Source organism: Pezoporus flaviventris, unplaced genomic scaffold, assembly GCF_033815535.1.
Source record: "Pezoporus flaviventris isolate CSIRO_AGI_PZ_B2104156 unplaced genomic scaffold, CSIRO_AGI_Pfla_v1 ptg000009l, whole genome shotgun sequence".
NCBI lineage: Eukaryota > Metazoa > Chordata > Aves > Psittaciformes > Psittacidae > Pezoporus > Pezoporus flaviventris.
This window is the reverse complement of record NW_026892557.1, coordinates 1,338,519-1,360,456: the sequence shown is the minus strand read 5'-3', so window position 1 is coordinate 1,360,456 and position 21,938 is coordinate 1,338,519. Positions and strand designations below refer to the sequence as shown.

General features: G+C 50.6%; 1 protein-coding gene across 6 annotated transcripts in view; it reads right to left on the bottom strand.

The window, feature by feature from the left end:
• CASZ1 (castor zinc finger 1) overlaps nucleotides 1–21,938 on the bottom strand; it is a 282,546-nt gene that overhangs the window by 142,649 nt on the left and 117,959 nt on the right. For all 6 annotated transcript variants that reach the window (XM_061450109.1, XM_061450107.1, XM_061450113.1 and 3 more), the window contains one exon: nucleotides 21,493–21,636. The gene's annotated coding sequence lies outside the window, so the exon portion shown is untranslated. The remainder of the gene's footprint in view (nucleotides 1–21,492; nucleotides 21,637–21,938) is intronic.

Genomic DNA, 21,938 nt, shown 5'->3' with positions numbered 1-21,938 from the left:
CCTTACCTAAGGGTCCTGAGGAATGGGGATGGGAGCAGTGGTGGGGACAGAGCGGAGCCCACCAGGGTCATGGACACTCTCACAATGCCTTCGCTTTCCCTTCCCCAAACACAACTAAGCCAAAGCCAAGGCTTGAGTATCAGCACTGGGCAACAGGATGGACCAAACACCTTCAGTCCTTTGGCTGTTCTCCTTCTTCACCCCAGTTTCACTCCATCATCCCACTCTTCCCTCTCTTGCACATGCTGTGTGTGGGTACAAGGGTGGGAGAAAGGGGAGCATGCCTGGCAGTTCCTGCAGGCTCTTGCTATGGGGCAGAGCTCTGCCCCAGAGCCTCCCAGCCCAACACAGCGCCCTGGCACGCTTCTGCCCAGCAGAATTACCTCCTGTGACATGGCTGAGAAATCTTATTAAGTGCGCTTTGTAGCCAGGATCAAACCACAGCTGCTAAGAACAGCTTGGGTCAGTGTAAACTGCAGCCTGAACTACCATTTTTATCTTAGGGGACTGTCTTCTCTCTGCTTTCATTTCTCCTCGATGCTTGGGAATTTGGACTGGAGCATCCCATCTGTCCCCACTGTGCCTTTGTCTTGGGAAGAGCATCTCTGCACTCAATTTCTGACAGGTTACACACCTTAGGCACATCACATCCCACTGAATGTTTCTAGTCCCCCTTTCCATCCCAGATTTCAACTCTCTAGTAAGGAGTATTTCTCATTCTTGATGGATCTATCTTCACTACAGTCTTCAACTCAAATTAGTTGGTCCATCTATAGGGTAACTGAGATATCTGCAGCCAGAACAAACAACTTGGGAACCACTCAAACTATTTTTTCTAACAGCCAGAGAGCACATCACGTAAGACAGTAACTGGAGTGTGGAAGTACGGAGTTGAACTGCACCTTGCATCACAGGGAAATACAACTGGGGATGTATTAAAAGAGTAACTGTTCTATTATTATTACAGCAAACCAGTGCAAAGCCTGGGGAAAATCATAAACGCTTTCCTCTCCCCCCCCCCCCCCCCCCCCCCCCCATTTTAGGATGGTTAAAGAGATCTTTTTGCAGGAGAGACTATATGGGAAGGTATGTAAGAGCAGAGCAAAGAATAAAGCCCAAGTGACACATTCCCAGGTCTGAATCACAAGTGCAGCCCTTCTGGCTGACTAAGGAGCCACACCACCTCTTTAAAAACCCACTGGGCCTATGTGGCCCAGCCCTGCACTCGCCATAATCCCCAACTGGGTGCTCTGCTCTCCTTAAACAGGATGAGACACCAGATGTGGAGATAACAGTGGGGGTTTGGCAACAGAGACCTGCAGCTCCTGAGCGCTAGCACTGACCTATTGCTGCTACCACGGGTCCTCCCCACAGCCTGTCCTTGGTGCTTGGAGCTGGCCACAGGAACCCAAACCTGAACTTGTCCACCACGAACCCATCACCTCTGTCCCCTCCAGCCTTCCTTCCCAGCCGCATCCTGCTCTGCACAGCAAACACCATTCAGCCAGTGGTCAAGTGGAGGTTTGCAAGGGAGGGAGAGACTGGGAACAAGTAAAAGGGTGCCTGTGCCTTTAAAAGAATTTTCATTTATAGGCTCTTCTCCTCTTCCACCATTTCAGTGATCTATATGCAAATATGCTAATGAATGCAAATTAAGACACCACTTTTAGTCCCAATTTAATAGAAAGCATTAAAATACCTTTTTTTTTTTTTCCCCAAAAAACTCCATATGCATGAAGGAAGGGCTTTTTTAAATTTATTTTATTTATTTTTTAATTTTTTTTTAACTTTTTGTTGAAGTCACATCCACATCCAGCAGCAAACCCACCAGCAAAGTGCTGGAGCCAAGGAGGGGAAGTCTGACTGACATTTCCAGGTGCCAATTACTAAGATCTTGTTCTTCTTCTGGGAGGCCTGTGAATTAATTCCTTCTATTTGTTAAAAGGAGCTATTCAAACTGATGGCACAGTCACCCTCTTCTCACTCCGAGTCTCCCCCACACCTCAAACTGCGTTAACCTGGTGTGGAATGAAGCCTGTCACATCCATAAAGAGCACAGAATCATAGAATCCCAGATTGGTTTGGGTTGGAAAGTATCTTAAGTTCATCCAGTTCCAACCCCCTGCCAAGGGCAGGGGCACCTTCCCCTAGACCAGGTTGCTCCAAGCCCTGTCCAGCCTGGCCTTGAACACTGCCAGGGATGGGGCATTCATATTGCTCTGGAGTTTTACTACATCTCCGCTCTCACTGCCCAGAGCTCACCTTTACAGCCACACAGTTCCTGCCTCTTGATAAAAAGCTGTTATCAGGGTTAGGTTACACTCACTTTTCTGAGGAAGAGATGTGGAAAAGCACCAGGAGGGACGCACACATCACCCCGACTCTCCAGGAGGGACACATCCTGACTGGGAGCTGCAATTAAACCTCGTAAATGGGGGGGGGGACTGTAATGGTGCTAAACCCCAACACGATTACCATGGGATACCCAGGTCTCCATCCCTGGGAAGTCTCCAATCCCGACATCAGCCTTCCCTCTCTTCTCCAAATACTCTCAGCTTGGTTAAATGAACAAACCCCTCCACAACCCAACAGATGCATTGCTACATTATGTTAGTGATGCTGTGAAACTCTACGGGAAAATAAACTCTGACTCATCCTTCTGAAGATATCTTAAACACCAATCTTTGCGCTCAAGCAGAATCATGGCTTTTACCAAAACTTTTGAGATGAACAATCGAAATGAAGTTAATGGCCAAACTGCTCCCAAATCCAAAGGAATTCTCCAGGCAGAAAGAAACATCAGGTTTTTTTTTCCCTGTATTTCACATGGCTGGTTTCTAAATGAACAGTTTCTGCCCTTACCACCTTCTCACCTACAGTCACCATTCCGGTTTGGTTGAAAATCTACAGTTTAGATTCTGAGAAATCTAAACGGTTGCCTCCATTTAACCCAAAGCAACTCGAAACGTATTTATACACCTATTTTAATTGAGAAGCAGGAAATTGCTCCTCACCCAGCCGTACCTGCTGCACGGCCCCTTCCCTCCCCCAGCTCTGCACAACCAGTGCCACAAGGCCTGCTTGGAGAACAAAAGGAGCCAGGCTCCACTCTGCTGACTGGGTTTTAGCTGTGGTAATTTCACCTCCTCCACAAGGCAGTGGGCCAGCAGCAACACTGGAGTACATTGAGATCAAAGCCTTTCCCCCCAGGATAATGGTACTGTTACTCAGGGATGTACACGGCCTGGCCAAGGATGAGAACCTGTCCCCGCATGGAGCAGGCGTCTCTACCCTTCAGCTCCTCACTGAACTGCCCAGAGCACAGCGTTTTCAAGTGAAAACTGTGCTAACAGTGATCAATAGAGAGAACAAGCAACTGGCTGCATGACACAGTTCTTCCTGAATGAGAACAGGGAAAATCAACCCAGCTCCAGCTCTCGCTTGGCCAACCAGGCACCGCTCTGCTCGATGGTGACCCTGCAGCCAAAGAGCACTCACCATCCCCTTCTGCTGCTGTGCCAAGCAGGCAGCTCCCTGGCAGCACAAGTAAAGCTGATTTCTTTACCTCACCTGGGCAATGACCCAACCAGGGACCCATCGCCCCCAGGAGCTACAGCAAAGCAGAGGACCGTCTGCCTTGCCCAAGGCTGGATGCTGTGGCACCAGATGCTCCATGTGCCAGCGGTGCAGCCCATCAGAGCACCTCGAGGTCTCTGCCCACCTTGGGTGTTTGCTTGGGTGTCGTGGAGCCTCTGCAAGGGGCTCATTGATGGAGCCTCCACCCGGCCCATCAGATACACACCCTGCACAAAGGATGCTGCTGCTGTGTCCCAGGGACAGAAACTGATCTGTTTGCTTATAGTTTGCTGCGTGTTTCTCCTCTCCACAAAGCACGCTGTAAGTAACATGAAAGCACAAAGTGGATAAATAGGCTCCTCCGACATGATTGGGCACATCTCTGAATGTTTATGGCAGAGAACAGATATTTAGATATTTAAAGGGAATATGTTTTGTTGGTGCCAAACCCCAGGTTTTGCTGTCAGAAAAAACAAACACAAGCACCGAAACTTGTCTTCAAATGGAAATCTGCACAGAAGAGAGTGATTTCCCCATCAAACCAGTTTTATTAGATATAAATATCTCAGTATTTGTACCGAGTGCTGGGTTACCAAAGATTTTACATGCAACTTTTGTATCAAGTGTGGGAGTATTTATGTATCTACATATACATAAAAGAACCTGATTTGAATGCCATCTGAAGTATTTGTGCTTTTTCTCACTTTGCCTGCCTTTGTAAAATACATGTGAGTTTGTAACTGCACATTCATAAAAAACCCATTCCAAACACCCTCAATATTCACCAAACCCCATCCCTCCGAAGAGCAGCATTAATAGAATTAGTAAGCATCACAAACACTCCATACAAAACTCATGCCGAACACACAGAGTGTGTACCCTAAAACATACACAGAATCCTTCTGACTCAAACCCAAACTCCTCCACCGGCCTCACACAAGGAAAAACATACACACATCTCCATACAGACACCCTACATAGGCATATGCCCACACAACAAACACCAAGACAGAACAAAACCACATACAAACAGCTTGATAAACACACACATCTCACCCATACATACATTACCTACCCAAACCACAAAAAAGAGCCTAAATATAAACTCCTCCCCAACAATACACAAACATCCCCCCAAAACACACCACGCGCACCGAGCGCCTGCCAAGTGGAATCACAAATACACACAGCAAATACCTCCTTCAAAACACACAACTCATCAGAGGCAGCCTAACTACAGAGAGAAGGAGCTCGCTGTGTGTATTTAGAGGTTCAACACCTTATGTCAGCTTTTCCTTTCTGAAGAGGGGGGGGAATGACAGACAGACGGACGGAGAGGGGAAGGAGAGCCTGGGCAGGAGGTGAGAGGGAGGAGGAAAATGGAAGTTGCCTTGTGGGGAAGAATATGGATCAGGCTGTCATCTGGAGACCCATCTTCATCCAGAATTAATGCACTAAAGTTCTTTGGGTTTACTCTAAATGGTTTTAAAGAGACAGTGAAAGCTGTGCTCTGGATGCTGGGTGCCCTGGCTGGCTCAGCCACTTGGAAACTGGGAAAGGCAGCAGGTCTGGCATTCATGGGCAAGGCAGGGAACCCCGGAGAAGTGGCACCAGGTCAGATGGAGAGGTGTGTTTTTAGACTGTCCTAAAAGGTTTAACCCATAAGCTCACCCCTAGAGCTCACCCTAGAGCAAGGCAAGCACAGCCTGACTTGGCTGTATTGGCTGTGGGAGAGGGATCAGCACTTGGATCCCTGCTCCAAGATCAGGCAGGACATCTCTGAGGCACAGGAGCAAGCAGGGAGAGAGGAAGATGCTGTGGGGAGAGCCAAACCTGTCATCACTTACAAGGGACACGTCCTGCAAGAGGCTGGCGGCACCATGGCATGAACACTGCGAGCCACTTGGGGAATGGCTCCTGGGGCCAGCTAAGCAGAAGCCCCACACGGACACTGGGAAGAGCCACCTTCCATCCAACCACACACTGTCCTCAGGACAAAACTCTGACCCCCCCGTACCTCCTCCCTCAGTGAATCAATACATCCTTACCTCGACTCCCATACCCCGGGGGGATGCTATGGTTGGGGCGGGGGAGGAAGAACTGAGAGCAAACAACAGCAACAGGAACAGAGTTGAGCCATTTCAATTATTCATATGCCAGATGGGTTCTTTTCCTGCCCTTTTTTTCTTCTGCTACAAAAATAAAGAAGGGGGGAGAGGAGAGCACTGACGTTTGGGGAGCAAAGGGAGGAAAACATATTTTCCCCAAAACAAAGTGCAGAAAAGAGAGGGGAAAGCCCCAGCATACCCATCTCTGTGTGAGGAGACCACAGGGAATGCGAGAGTTCCCACTCACCAAGGAACTCACAAATGACTGATCTTATTTTACACACACCGAGCAAAAGAGACAGGGAAAGTGCACCAAAAAAAGGAGAGAGGGAAAGGGAAAGAGGGATGGTGACAGAGAAAGGGACATGGAATGAAAGAGAAAGAGACAGCAGAGAGAGGGAGGGGGCAGGCAGAAGAGGGCTTTGACCTTCTGTGAAGGATATAAAAAATCCAGCAGCCTCAGGGGACACCCAACTATCTAGCATATTGCTGTTAAAATGTCTGCAAAATTTAATACACTTGGCATGCCATCTAATCAGTCCTTGGAAACCACGGGTTTTCTCCCTCCTGCACTCCAACTGCCGCAGACCTCCAGCGTTTGGGATAAAGTTGGGTACCTTCTACAGATGACAGCAAGTTTGGTGTATGCACACAGGGGAGGCTGGGGTTTCATTTGTGTTTCATTTGCCTTTTTTGGGGGGGAGCTGGGAAGCAAAGAGCTGTGGTTTTCCCTTTAGAAAAGTTGGTGAAGATCCCTGCATGCTGAAGACATTCAGGGTAAGAGTGCCCCATGCAGAGCGTGCGGTACATGATGGGTGGGCAGATGGACAGTGGATAGACAAGTAGAGAGGGAGATGGATGGATGAATGGATAGATGGGTGGATGGACATGTGGGTGGATGGGTGGATGGGTGGATGGATGGGTGGATGGGTGGATGGATGGATGGATGGATGGATGGATGGATGGATGGACGGACGGATGGGAAGCACAGTGGTACTCACACCCACCACTCAGCGGTGCCAAGGGAGCACACGCGCGGCACCGGCACACCCTGTGTGTGAGTGCTCGGCGCTGCAGGTGCACTCCCTGCAAGCCAAAGCGCGCACACCCCACTGGCATGGGCACCCCACCACAGGCAACACAGCAGGGATGAGGGAAGGTGAAACCAGCCCCGGGACGGGGCGGCTCCTGGGTGCCCACGCTCCTCATTGAAAGGGACAGCTGCCTCCACCACCACACAGCAGCAAAGGAAACAGCGCTCGGGGAAAATAACAACAGAAAGCCCCAACCCCCAGAATAACAAAAGCATCCAACACTTGTTACCTTGTGCAAGTGCCTGGCGGGAGCCCAGCGGGGTGAAGGACTCTGAAACAGCTGAGTGGGAAAGGTTCACCCTTCCTCTCCATGGGGAAGGGAATGGAGGAGCCGGTGCGGAGTGATGTGTCAGGTGCTTTCAGCTGTGCCAAGACAGTCAGCAAAGAGCTGGAGATAGGATCAGGCCCTTCAGCTGGGTGTGGAGGTTTATGACCTTGGTCATCCAAAGAGGAGTCCCTGAGAGGTGAGGGCAAGCACCAGCTCTGAGGGCAGAGCACAGGCTCTTGGCCAACAGGCATTGCTGGGCTGGCTGATTCAAGGATGTGGACACCTAACCCCCAGCCTGCGCAGCCTCGGCCCCATGGACCACGAGGGAAGACGGGAGCCCAGGGCTCTCCCAGTGCAAGGAAAGCAAGAGATGTGCTGAGGAAAGGGCTGGCAAGGAGGGAACTAAGCCCACAAACACCCTGAGACCCTGGAGGAGGACAGGCACGGCTGCTCACAGACAGGCTTGTCCTGCAGCTCAGGTTCTTCCCAGCCCATTGGGACTATGGCATGGGAAAACCACTGTGCGGGAAGCATCTGCAGCGTGGAATAAAGAGCTCCTGGCCCACTGAAGAGGGGGAAAAAGGGTCCTGCTTCCCTCTTTTCTCTGCAGAAGAAGGGGCTTGGTGAGAGGGAAGGTGGAGGAGAGAGCACAAAGGCTTTGGACAGCACTGAGAGGAATTATCAGCGGAGGAAGAGGAAAGAGCATGGATTCACAGGACTATGGAAGTTTAAGCCAAGCCATGGGCCCCAGATCCTTCCCAGCTCAATCAAAACTTTGTTCAGTAAAAAAGTTAATTGCTGAAGAACCAAATAGAAGAAACCCCACAGGCTGCAAACTGCTCAGAGCCTTTAATTAGCCCCAAAACCAAAGTGGTTACAGGAAAATGAGAGTGTAAGAGGGGATCCCGAGGGAGAACTTGTGCTACTCCCCCTTCTCTCCTTCATCACCCAACAGCCCAGGGTAGGGCCATGATAGCAGATTGGGGAAAAGCAGTTGGGGTTGGTTTCTTTTTACTGTCCAGAAGATGAGAGCTCCAGTGAGTGAAACTGGGATTTGAGTCAGGAACCCCAGGGGCTCCAGAGCTTTCCCTTCAACCCCCCACCAGATGCCTGCTGGAGACAGAGGGAATGCCTTCCCTGCTTGCACAGAGACAGCTGGCGCTCCAGCCCCTTTAGGGACAAGGGAAATAAATTCCCCCTAGTGCCTAACCCTCAAAAAGGAAAAGAAGTTGCTGGTTAGAAGCAGCTTGTTCTTTACTGCGCTGAAGGATCATCCAAATACACCCGTTCCTGCTAAATACCACCAACAAACACAGCGCTGCTCCTAATCCCCACACAGGCTGTCAAAGAGCACGTTCCTGAGCACCCAGTGACTTTCCAGCCATTTCTCCTCCTGCTTTAAGAAGAAAGCAAAGTGAAGATGAGAGAAGTGCTGGAGTGTTTTAGCTCTGCTGCTGCCCCCACGCACAGCTCACACCTTGCCCCTTAATTCCTGCCCAAGGCAACTGGACTGGGTTTGGAGTCTCACCCACACAATTCTCCTCACTCTCCCTTCTGCCAAGGGCTTAAAGTCTCTGGTGTGTATTGAGCAGAGAGCTGGAAGCATTCTGTTCTGTACAGGCGATGCCAGACTCACCCCGGGTACATGGGAAAAAAGGAGAAGGATGGACAAGCTGGAAGCACAGAGCAAAAGCCAATGATGCTGGAGTATGTGACCATCCCTAGGAGCTGCTTATGGATCCTGCAGTCATCCAAGCTCCGCTCACCTTCCCAGAATCACGGTTTCATGTGTGAAAGCCAAAAAAAGACCCTCAAGAACACCCTAAATGAGAAAATAACACCTTTATGGAGGAAGCATCCAGCCCATCCCGATTTCCAGGCTGATTCCACCCTGCTCCAGCCTACCCCCTCCCCTGGGGCCTATCTAGCTGGGAAATCACAGACAATCAGGGAGGCTGTTCCAGCCAATTTCCTTCAGGGAACCTGCAACTTCCTCCTGGGACTGTCCTCCCACCGCGTTATTACTGCAGCAAGCGAGGGCCACAGGCCTGCCCACGACTGGCTCTACCTTCCCTCTTCTCTGCCGCAGCACTGAGGGTCACAAATCTGACACCCCAGCTCTGGACAAAGGCAGTGAAGCGGAGGAGGGCTTGAAGAATGAGGCTGGTAACGGTAGGAAATGTGGGTAAACACAGGCGTTATGCACAGAGAGAAAGAGGGAGGTTCTCCAGGAGGCTGTAAATTCATATTTCTAATTACTTCCTCATGTTTTTCAGCACTCCTCAGTCAAGTTTGATTAAAATGCCTTCCAAGGGAAGACGCTCCATCGAGAGAGCTGCAGTGGAACAGGCAGGTCATGGAGTCTGTAAAACTGGTAGGGGTGGGTGCTAAGGGCGATAGTTTGGGATTTGGGTACGGATCAGCTCCCCTCCACCTGCACATCCCGTGGGAAGCCACCCTTTGGACACAGAATGCCAGGCCACCTCTAGCTGTTCTCATGCTGCCAGGGTATGAAACAGGGCACGGCTCACAGACATCCCTCATCCCTCATCCCTAGAGCTGATGCGAGACAGCTTCCACAATAATCTCCTTCTTCACTGGCAGACAGGGTCCTCCCAGGAGCACGTCAGAACTTCCTATGAACCATATGCCTCAGCAGATGGGGGAAGCTTCTGCTCCCTTCCACCTAAGAGTCTCTTACGCAGAGACTAGTCTTTACAGTGTAAAGCAGGACTCTAGACCTTGCCTCCTTGTTTGGTTATTCAAAGGAGAGAACACCTGAGAACTAGCAGGCAACAGTAGTTCATGTGTAACAGATTCCAGAAGTAGGGAAAGAAAGCACAGGAATAGAGAGGGACTAAGGGAGAAGGCCACTCCTATCACCTTCAGCCCTAAGAAGCCTTGGCACAGCCAATTCTCCTCCTGCCCCTGCTCTGCCAGGCTCCCGGGGAAGCCCCAGGGTGAGGACTGGGGATCAGAGAAGGTGCCCAGCACCAGGGGGGTTTGGTTTATCCTCGATGCTGTGGCAAGAGGGAGATGGAAAAGATGCTGCTGGATTTCAGCCTCTGAGTTCTCTGCATGGCTCTGGGGAAATCATGATTATCTTGATGCCTGGTTTGTCTCTCTTCTCTCCCCCTCCCCTCCCTGCTCTGAATATCTGAGTGTCTTAATGCTCATGTGAGTAAGGGACAGACCCTGCCACAGACAGCTGGGCCTGAAGCAGGCAGGTTCTGATGAGTTTCCTCTCTTACATGACTCTGCCAGGACACAAAATGTACAGTTCAGCTGAGCAGGAGACACGCAGTCCATGATACTGCCCACACTGGCATATAAACAAATGGTACAACACTCTTCTGGTTCAGCTTCTCTCCATCATGTGCAAGACACAGGTCCAGTTGGCTCTGCAGCCTTCTTGTTCCCCCTTCCCATCCAGTCTGTAACAGAAGGACCTAAGGACTAGGAGAGGAAGAGGCAGAAAATTTCCAGCTGCATCTCAAATCCTAAATTCAGGACCACCACCGTGCTTCGGAACAGGAGGGTAGGAAATTATGCTTCATGGTGCACTGTTTACAAGGGAGACCTGACATTCAGACATGGTCAGGCTAGGGAAGAGGTCTTGCTCTTCATGTAAACCCTTGCATGATGCAAGCTGAAAGCTGAGCAAACCAATCCACAGCAGGGAGACTACACAGTCATTGTGTTAAACCTGCAATCACTGCAACCTAAGCCAGCAAGGTGCATGCAGCCAGAGCACTACACATGAGCGTGACCAACTGGAGAGCTGCCCAGCCTGGGGAGCTGCATGCAGAGCATGCCTATGCAGGCAGCAGGGACCAGGAGCATGCCCAGGACCTGCCACTGCTGCCTCTGGAGATAACAGACGTGGGGTGCTGGGTGCAGGCTGCAGTGCTGCTGACCAGACACTGGATGTGGAAGAGCAGGGGGATCCACACTGGAGTGGAGGAGTGTGTCTGGATGTAAAGGAGGCAGCAGCTTGTGCTGCATGGCCCAAATGTGACCAAGCAAGGCAAAGCCCTGCTTTCCTGCTTGGGGAAGTGCAGGAGCTGCATTTGGAGAGGGGAACCTCTCCTCTGAGAAACCCAGAGGTGGTTTACGGGGAGCCTCTGACTCCAAAGTCATCCAAGTTCTTGAGGTAATTAATTTACTGCTGAAAGAAGGAGCAGGAAGAACAATAAAAGGGCCTTTGTACTTGGGGTGGGGCAGGAGCATGGGAAGCCCTTTCAGAGAAGAAGGAGTTGGGGGCAAACAAAAACAAAACCCCAAAATAATCAATTGATTGACAAGCTTAGAGAAAAGGCATGTTTTTAACATTCTTAATCCCTAGAACAAACACACAGGGAGGAATGAGGACAGAGAACGTCCTCAGAGATCACTGCGAGAGAGCAGGCTTGGTGCAGGCAGGAGGCAATGTGCTGGTGGCTCTTTGGATGGTGCTGCCCAAGCCAGGGAGAGGTGTGCAGGGGAAACAGGGCAGAGGATGGTAAAATCAAAGGTAGACACTCACTTGCATCTTAAACCTCTCTGCTTTTCTGTGCTACTGCTGTTTCAACATAATCAATATTACACTAGAAACAGAACCAAATGTCTCCCACCCAGCAGTCGAAATACAGCGGCACTTGGAGTGACCGAAACCTTCTCCAACCCCAAGTCAGCTGCTCTATTAAGAACCAAACTGGATGACGCTGTCCCCCCATCCCATTCCCATCCTTCCCCAAAGCATCCTTTAAATCCCTCCGGCACAGCAGGCGTTAAAAGGCTGGTTTTAGTGGTAGAGACATGTTTAGGAAGGGATTGAATCTGCGCGTGGTGCAGCCGGTTCCCTGTTTATTAATAAGCTATTTATCATTGGTGTTGCTTTTAATACCATTTTGGCTTCATGTTGTTAATGAAATATAAATACCAGCACTAATGATGTTGGTCAGGAGGCAGCGTGGGCCACGGGCAGCTCTGCAGGAGGGAGGCCAAACCACGGCTGCGACGGCGCGACTGCCAGCCCAGCCTCCGGAACTGCTTTCCCACACACTGCCACAGCACTGCGTGAGCACAGCGGGGCGAGGAGGGGTGGGATGGGGTGGGATGGGATGGGATGGGATGGGATGCAATGGCACAGCACTGGCAGAAGGGCAGAGAGAGGTTTCCAGTGGCTCTAGACCACTCTGGCAGCCCAGACCCAAGCTAGAGCCCACCAAAGCTGCATGGAAAGGAAGGTGGCTCAGCATCACACTTCAGCTCCACCAAGCCACAGCACTGCTCCCTCCCAACTCCCTGCCTCCAGAGCTCACAAGAAGCTGTCCCAGCCCAACATGTCTCTCCTGGGGACCCTGCAAGCTGCAAGGTAGCTCTCTAGAGGGAATATGTAGAAGAAGTTGGATGAGTTTGGTTTGCTTAATGTAGTTGCCCCACTGGAAGAGTGATCTGCAGGCTCTGCACTCCAGGGCAGCTCTCACATGAGCCCAAGACCCCTTCAGCAAAGAGGCGTTCCCCAGCCACAGCCCCAGGTAGAGAAGGGACCACTTTGCCCCAGGCCTGCTGCAGGATAGGTGGGGATGGAGAGAAGAAAGGAATCTCCTGCCCTTATAGACAACAACATCAAGAGCTTGGCCTTTGGCAAGGGTTCAGAGGCTTGCTCTGGGTCGGCAGAGAGAGCTCACACAGGTCCCTCTCCATTAGCTTGTGTCTAGCACCGTCATGGGGCAGGGATTACAAATCTCCCTAAGAAGGCTTTTGGAAATCCCATCTTGCATTACTGTTTGCATTAGAGCAGCCCCTAGAGAGAGCTGAGGCCTGGGCATGCTCTCAGATAGAACCCTGGGCCAGGAGAGGTTTCAAGGCACCAGAAAGGACTCGTATGGAAAAGCAACAGGCAAAACAGCTTTGGGACTAGTCAGTGGAGGAGGAAGGGGAAAACCAATGCCCAAGGCCACTACCATACCCAGCAGGCACACAGCTCCCCAAATCAGAGGAGAACCTGAAATGGACCTTTACCACCAGGAAGCCCCAGACCTCTGCAAGCATCCACAACAAAACCAAACACTTGCCTCAGCAGCAAACTCCAAACCCCATCACTGCCTGAAGAGTCACTGAAGAGGCAAATCTGGACAAGAAAATGTATCACACTGTCCTCACACAGCTCTTCTAACAGTGATTTGCCTGGCTCCAAGTTGACCCACTCCACTAATCTCATTCAACAAGTAGGGAACCAAAGAGCTCCCCATAAAGCTGGAAGCCCAACTGGGAGCACTAAGTGCAAAGGATGACCATGCACCCCCTTACCCAGGCCAGGGGCACCACAGCCCCTGTCTTCTGTGACCAAGAGGTGGCTTTGTGCCCTCCTTCACGCTGCTGCCACAAAAGCCACCCCATCATCTGTTTGTGTGAAGATGCTTCTCCCTTTCCCTCCATGACCATCAACACCCTTTTTTCTCTTCCTCTCTACCAGCCAGCCAGTAGAGAGGAAGCTCCAACTGGGAGCTCTCCTGGTACCCCCTGCCACAAGGAACACCATCAATTTACACTGCTCCTTTAAGATGTTATCTTTTAATTTGGTGCTCCCCCTTTCCCCTCCTCAACTAACTGATTTATTAGTTTACATCTCATAAATTGTAACCCCTTACCTCCCCCTTCACCTTCTCAGATGCCATAAATCCCCTTCAGGCCCTCGACACCCTTCTGCATGTGGTGCAGCCCCCTGCCCCCCAAAGTCACCTCCGAGTCCCCCGGGAGCACGGGGCTCATTTGCTGGGGGTTTGGTCTGGCTCGTCTCAGCAGCTAATCCCTTGGGTGGCTCCTGTCAGATTATTAATTAGCTAAAGCGGATCGGCCCTGGAACAACATGCGGTTGGACTTCAGATAAAACAGGACGGCAAAGGCTTGGCATGGAGTTGTTTAAAGAGACATTGTCCTTTTTTCCTCTTGCCTTCTCCTGGGGTTGGGAGGAAGGAGAGGAGGAGGAGATGGGCTACTTCCACATCCTCGCATCCCTGGCGCCTTGCCATCCTGTGCTGCTCAGAGGGCAGCGAGCGCAGGCCTAGAGGTGCAGAGGACAGGAATGACTGGCATCATTCACACGCTCACACCTAAACTTCCCCAGATGTTGGAAAAGCTTTGGGAACCTGTTCAGAGGCTCTGGAGGGTCCCACCTCTTCTCTGCTGTCCCAGTTACAGAATCATCAAATAGTTAGGGCTGGAAAGGACCTTAAGATCCTTGGTTCCAACCCTTCACTGCTCCTTATGGAAAACTTGGTACTTACAACTACCCCAAGAAACGAGACAAAGGCTGTTCCAAGGCTCATCCCCACTAAAGAACAGGTATTTTAAACCAGGAGAAGCCATCCAGTTTGTGTGTGCAGGTTCTAAAGCTCCCTTCCTTACGCAGTGCAGCCTTTCAGGGCAGGATGAAGAACGTCATGGTCACATTACGCAGGAAAGCTGGGGAGCTGCTCACCTCCTCGCTCCCTTCCCACTTTGGATTGTTTTGACTCAAACCGATGAAGCTGAAATATCGAGTCACAGCGGCACTAAACTTCATTACAAGCTCTTAACACAGATTACTTAATAAAAACCAGGCTGCTTTAATTGCTTTTCCCCCATTAGCATTTCTGGAGGAGAAAACTCTGATTAATTTGAAGAGGCACATTTCCCCCCACCCCTTGTGCTGGCCTGTGCACCAGACCTCCTTCCCACACCAGGCTGGTCTGCAAGAGCATCCCAGAGAGCAAACAGAGCACCCAAATCCACAAGACTGAAAAACAAAGGGACTGAAGGCCTGCATGAACAGATGGGAGTAATGGAGTGAAGCAAACAAGGGAAAGAAAAATCTCTTATCCTTTCTGGCGAACCCATAAAAAGTGGCACAGGGGAATGAGCAAGTGGGTAGAAGAGAACAGGATACAGGGATGGTAGCTAATGTGGCAGGGTTCAAAGAGCAAGCCCAGAAGCTGCTAGCTGATTGATGTTGGTGGGGTCCTGGGAAGCACCTGAAATGGTCCCTGTTCCTTGTTCAGGTCCTGCTTGGATAGCCTGTTCCAGGGGTGGGTGGCTGCACTTTCCCCTTGCTGGTCAACCCCAGGTTAGGAGTGCTGGGAAGTTGGGGAGGAAGGAGGAGGAAGTAACCCTCATGGTCCAGCAGCTCCCTCTGGGTTGGGAAAGACAGGAATACAGCAGTCTCATGTGCAAAGGAAGGAACCTCTTGGGGGGAAAGCCAGAGCCCAACTATCCCAGGGAACAAGCAGGGCTGGCAGCAGCACTGGGTTCTGCTGCTACAGTCGAAGATGCCAAGAAGCTCTCCTCCCTCCATCCCCAGGACAGATCTCTACCTTTATCCCTCTATCAGGGATCAAGGATACCAGCTCCTCAAAGACAGGCTGTCAGAGAGCACAGACCCCTCTGCCCCATGTTGTATGTGACCTGGGTAAAAGAAGCCTACTAAAACATTCCTGGCCTTCAGGGCAACTGCCTTCAGCTCCTGTTGTAACTAGCCCTGGTGAGGGAGGATGGCAACCAGGTCCCTGAGTAGGCTGTTCTCTAGGTCAGCACACTTCAGGGACATGATAATCAAGCAGGAATTGCTCCTATGTGCCAACTCCTGTCAACCTTGCAATGCTTTGTGTTTTTCTTAAAGCCTGAGATCTTGCAGGTTACATCAGAATTCTGTTTAGTACAACAACGTCTGTAGAGTGCTATCCCTCCCTCTGATCCCTCTGCTCTCCCACTCGCAAGGCACAGCAACCTGCAATGTGATATCTGTGCATCCTAAACACACAGAAACCTCGCTGTTATTAAGCCCTATAACTGGGGAGAGGAGGGGGGGTAGCTTTTGACTTCTGAAAGGACAAGTCTGGCAATATTGTTTGCTCATTTTACTTTCAAATTCACCTTAGTTTCTCCCCTCCTCTTTTTCTCTTGTATGTTCCATTAATGTACAGCTAAGACAAACTCGGCAAGAATCACAAGAAAGACACTGGGACAGATCATAAACTGCCTTGGCAAAAGAAGAGGTTGAAACACAGCTCTGCTGCTTTACCTCAGCAGATGGCTTACCTGTGGCTCTTAATGGTTAATGTATAACTGCAGTAATAACACCACAGCAAAAAGCCCCAGCATTAATACATAATTTGTCAGAGGCAATATGCTAGAACAGGCCTTCCATATTCAGCTCAAGTAGTGAGATAAGCCTCACCTCCAGCACTGCCCCATGGGCTGAGCACCAGCTCTGGAATGAGCCCCAAGAGAAGCCATCAGAGAACAGACCACATTCACCTCCCACTATTTGCTCATTTCTCACATTTTTTGGGTTTATCAACAGATTTCTAAGAACTACATTTTGAACATGCATTTCCCTCGAACACTCGGGTGCATACTTCGCACTGATTGCTCCAAGTGCCTTCCAACCGGTTTTCCTTCAGGAACTCCGGCAGGTCAGCGCCAGGGGTGGCTCCCACTGGATAGCTGCCTTACGGACAGACAAACAGCCTCACACAGAGTCCCTACCAGAGCTGAACTGTTCCTACATGTGTAACTGGCAGAGCCCTATTAACCTGTTCCTTTAGCTACCTCCTTCATCAGGGTGCCATGGAATTCCTCCCGCATCCCAGCTGAGAGAACTGCTGCTGAATCTAGTAAGGCTAAGGAAGAAATACTGTCATCTGACTAAAGGAATCAGGAGATCTGGCTAAAGGAATCAGGAGATCTGGCTTCTCCTCCCAACTCTGCTTCTGAGTCATTATTAGCATAAAATCAGGTTTGTTACATCAGTGAGGCTTGAGTAAATAAACCACGACTCATCACCGTGTTTTATTTTGCAATACCTCAGTGGGCTCCCCTCTACAAATAAACACTCTTAATGCTCATTGCATTGCAGATGTATGGGGAAGGAGGGTGAGAAAAGACCCTAAATAGGCCTAAAAGCTTTATGGAGAGCAGTGAAATCACAGCTTTTTTGAGGATATTGACTTTCACAGGACAGGCGTTTAAAAGAAAGGCAGCCCTTACCTGGGGAGGCTAAGAGACAGGTAAGCCATGCCTGCAGGTCTGACAGAGCTGATGGGTAAGAGAGATTGGGAAACATCCCGCTCCTTTTCTGAGGAGCCAAGGCTGAAATCCTGACTCCACTGAGGTTTATGGCAAATCTCGTGCTTGCTGTACCAGTGCCAGGATTTAACGTCCATAAAGTTCAAGTGTGAAGACAGAGGCGTTAGGAAAGAGCTGGCCACCTCCATCTGCACGGCTCTAGGAGACTGAGAATACCATGAAGTCAGAAGAATGACTGAAGGTGGCAGGGAAAGCAAGGTCTAAACCCATAAAGGCCTGGTCCTGTCTCCTCCAGTACTGAACCTCCTTCTTCCATCTGAGTTACTGCGGCAGGCTGGTCTCCTGCGTGATGCTCACCCAGGCAACTCTCATCCCTCACTTAAGTACGGGGCTTCTTTAGGGCTAAAAGCTGCTGCACACATGCACACACATGAGCTCTGTGCTTGTACATCGCTGCCCCACAGGCTCTGCACTCAGACCCCCTTCACCACCTGGGAAGGATCCTGCTCAGCTGCTTCCTCACTGCTGGAAAACCTCTTCAGCTTTTCCACCTCAGCCAACTATTCCCCCTCATGTGGATGCTGCAGTGCAAAATCACTTGCTGGTGGGCACAGCCAGGCTTCCCAAAGGGCTTTGGGCTCTACTGTGCCTACCCTGAGCTTGAGACTAAATCATTCTGTGTCTCCCAAGTGTTTCCCCCTCAAACTCTACATCAGGCCCCTTCCCTGAACCTCTGAGCCTTTTCAACCTGCCTAGACCCCACTGCTGGACTTGGCCCTCTGTGAGAAGGCTGCATGAGCATGTGCCATTGGCCACATGAGCCAGAGGTGCTAAGGACCTTAGTGGATCAGGCTTCAGCCCCATTCCCAGGCCAGATATGGGAAGGACAGCTAGAAGGCCTGCCAAGCACATGATCGTCTTTCCCCTCCTTTGACTTCCCCCCATTCAGCTTTCCACAGCCGCCAACCAAACATCTGATCGAAGGCCCGGGGGAGGGAGTCAGAACTGTCCAGTCTGGTTATGAGTGAAGGTCATTGATCTAGTGCAGACCAGGGATGCGGAAAACAGGGGAGGGAGGAAAAACCCTCTGCGAGGGAGAAGAGAGGGAAGAGAGGGAGGGAGAGACAGCGCCAGGGAGCGCAGGGAAGGCAGCGGAAGTGGCTGGAACACAGTTTCACACTCCGAGACCCAAGGGCTGTTGTCAACCCGTCCTTCATGCTCACATCTTGTCACACTAGAGGTCAGGTCTCCCAAGCGTTCCTGGAGAGCTGAGCTAGCCCATATGGCAGGCAATATGTTAACAATATGGATCAGCTGCTCGTCAGGGCCTGAGCAGATGGATGTGACAACCCTGCTCTTATCCCAGCCAGGCTTTTAACATCTTTCCCTCTCCTCAACTCAGCCCTACCGGAAGAGCTGCGCCCCACAACTGTTGCCTCCAGCCTAGGTGGACCGTGGGGCCACAGGTCAGAACAGGCAGCATGGAAATGCCTGCCTTGCTTTATCTGGGTACAAGCAGGCAGGGTAGAGCCCCATTCAGACCAGTGCAGGCAGGAACCGGGCCAAACTTTTATCCAGTGAGAGCAAGCTGTGAATGGAAAGCCCTTGCTATAATCCAGATACGTGCTATTAACTCCCAAGCAGGGTGATACAGTAGATACTGTATTCAGATATATGTATATGGCATGTTACCACCAGATGCCACACGTTACAGTCTAGACTGAGTTTTGTAACTGCCTGGGAAAATTTTCTCTCACAGAACAAGTAATACATAAATAGATGTATATTTTAATGGGCAAGTTAAACTCCTCCTGGCAAAGGCAGGCAAGCTGATTTCATACACAGGCGGGTAAATTTCCACAATGATTTTGCAAGGCTGTTTCATATTCCCCAGCTCAGGATCGGAGCCGTCAGGGCTGGCTGGGCTGGGCCAGCTGCAGCGCTGCACGAGGCAGGGTTCCCACCTCGCTCCCGTGCGGTGATCCCCAGGATCCCAGCACAAGTAGCACAGTGCATCCAAGTTAAGCCCTGACTTTAGGTTTACTTTTCAGATTGAAGCGAGGGGAAATGGTTTGTCAATTGAATCACAGACAGAGCAGGTATTTCTAATCATTTTCCCACATTTTTCCCCACAAAAAAGCTACCCTTCATCAACCGAACAAGAAAACTCCCTCCAACCTTTCTAGCTCTAGGACTAACCAGCCGGCTTGTGCTTATAAACAGAGTGCAAAAGCAATCACAGCCTAGGGATGGGCTCTGGAGAACGTGCAAACAGCCTCCGTAGCCCAAAGTCAATTGAGCTTGTTTTGAAAGTAGAAGCCATACACCTTGCTCCAGGGCTGAAGACTGGAACACAGGGATTTCTAGTCCAGAGCATGAGTGATCACAAAGCCACATGCCTGAGAGCTTAAATGCATCTCCTTCACTGAAGTGATGCTTGTACAACTAGGGGCACCTCAGAAAACAGCTGGAGTCAAAGGAAATACTTCCATTGTCTCTAATGAGCTTCTGCCCCTCAGAAAACAGCCCCGAAAGAACACCCAGCTTTGTACAGGCAATGCACCCAGCAGAAGGCGGCAAACATCAAGGATTACTGATCTGCAAGAACCTGGACCTTAAGGTTCATGTCAGCACTTAAGGAATTCCTGATACACCTGTCTCCTCCTCTTGCCTTCCTGCCTCAAAGGTCTTGCACATCCTAGGCCCATGCCAGATGGACATGAGGGCTTGCGACACCAGGAGCTACTGGAAAAGCTCCCTCTGATGGAAAAATGGACCCAGAACCTCTGCAGCAGCTTCCACAGCAGAGTTATTCTCCATGGATGTTGGGCTTCTCTGGAGAGGCACATAAGGATGTTTGGTGGAAAATTCACCTGCTGCAGTCAAACTTGAGAATCTGTGTCTTATGTGACAAAACCTCAAGGCTCTTCATGTTCCACTACCCTATTCCCTTGGGCAGAGCTCTGATTTGGGAAGCTCTCTTGCCTCTGGGGGTCTGGGAAGACGTGTGCCGCTGTTCTAAAAGGGGACACGGGCACCAGAGCAGCTCACTCAGGGATAAAGGCCAGAATTCCCAACATTAACAGCTCAAAACCAAGCTTTCCAAATAAAGCATGCCAGACCCTGGAGGAGTTTCAGCACGAGGAAGGTGTGGGAAGGCACAGTTCACCCATATCCCATCCTGAAGCACACTGTATTTCCTGGCAGGTTTACTGAAAGCACTCAGGTCTGTAGGCTCCGAACACATGGCAGGCACTAAGCTCTGCTGAGCCTTAGAGGATCACGGCTCCTGCTCTTTAAGGTAGAGCACTGAGAACGAGTAAATTCCCCCCGTGCCACACAAAGCCAGAGATGAAGCCCCAAACCAACATCTCAGCCCTGTGACTTTTCTCCTCTTCCTTCTCACTAAGCCAATACAGTCCCTCCACCCCAATCCTTTCAGTTCCCTCCACCCCAATCCTTTCAGTTCAGGTCTCAGCTGTACCTGTGACTCACAACAGCACTCGAAACACTGCTTTGCCCAACTATCATCTGTGGCACAGCAGCAAAAGACAGAGGAACATGGTGATACACAATCCCCACAGGCACTTTGGGTTGCTCACCTTCATTCAGGCCTCACCATCACTCATTGGTGCCAACACAGTATGAAGAGACCCCTTGAGAAAACCTCTACCCCCTCAGGAGGAGACAGAGCATCATACAAAGCCCAGCCACAGCAAGGATCCTCACCCCTTCTAAGTGCAGCAGTATGGCATTGCCACCAGGCACCTCTCATATCCCCAAACCATTGAGAAGAAATACATTATCCCACTGGTGTTATCCTACAGTGGCTTTCTTCTACCCATGTTGTGCCCTACCTTTCTTTGTGGAGAAGCTGTGATGGGAGCCAAGCAGTGAAGAAAGTAAAATGGCTTTTAGAAACAGAGAGTCCCACCCTCTCACAACCTTTCTGACTTTCCCACCGTGACCACAGACATCCTCAAACTCCTCTTCTTTCGTGAAACAAGTCAATCAGAAACTGTCCCACACAATACTTACCCGGGGGACTCCCATGCAGCCAGTTCTGGCACACTACCTACCTAATTGCTAATACTGCACAGCAGCTCATTAGGAGAAGGCAGCTGAGAGAGGGAGCTGTTCAAACTGGTGCTTTGCTGTGTCAGCTGGGTGCCTGTGTCTGCAGAAATAGGCAGCGATGGCAGGGGTAAACCCAGTCCTACTTGTAAGCCAGCCCAAGACACACCAGCACCACCCAAACCAATGACTTTCAGCAGCTCTTCTAAACTTTATAGGCCAGAGATTTCCAAGGAGCTGGAATGGAGGCTCTGGAGAGCCAAAATCGCTCGCTCCAGTCCTACCTCAGAGCAGACAGTTTGATCACAGAACAAGTCAGTACCTTGCATTGAGAAGTCACCGGCTTCAAGGTCCATTCCAGTGTGCAAAGCCAGGAGAGAAGTCAGGCTCTTTGTTTTGCAGGTGGTCTCAGGTGAAGACAGTGTGAATTTGATGGCTTCCCTTCACTTGGTGAAGTCGCTTGGCCCTGAGGAGAGTTTCAAAAGGAAATGAATATTCCTTACTGAGCAGTCCAAGAGCTCAGGTGAATCATGAGCACAGGCAATGACGCCGACCTCAAATGCCACAGCCACCCACAGACCTCAGCCTTGGTCACACACAACAGTCCAGAGAGGCAAGGCACTGCACACCCCACCAGACACAATGCATCCCGGTCTCCTTCTCTGCCATGTGTGGTTCTAGCCACACAGAAGTCAAGGTACAAACACCCAGGTGATTATCCAGTGGGCCACACACTCCAACTTTCCCTAGGGAAAACTCCAGGTCAAT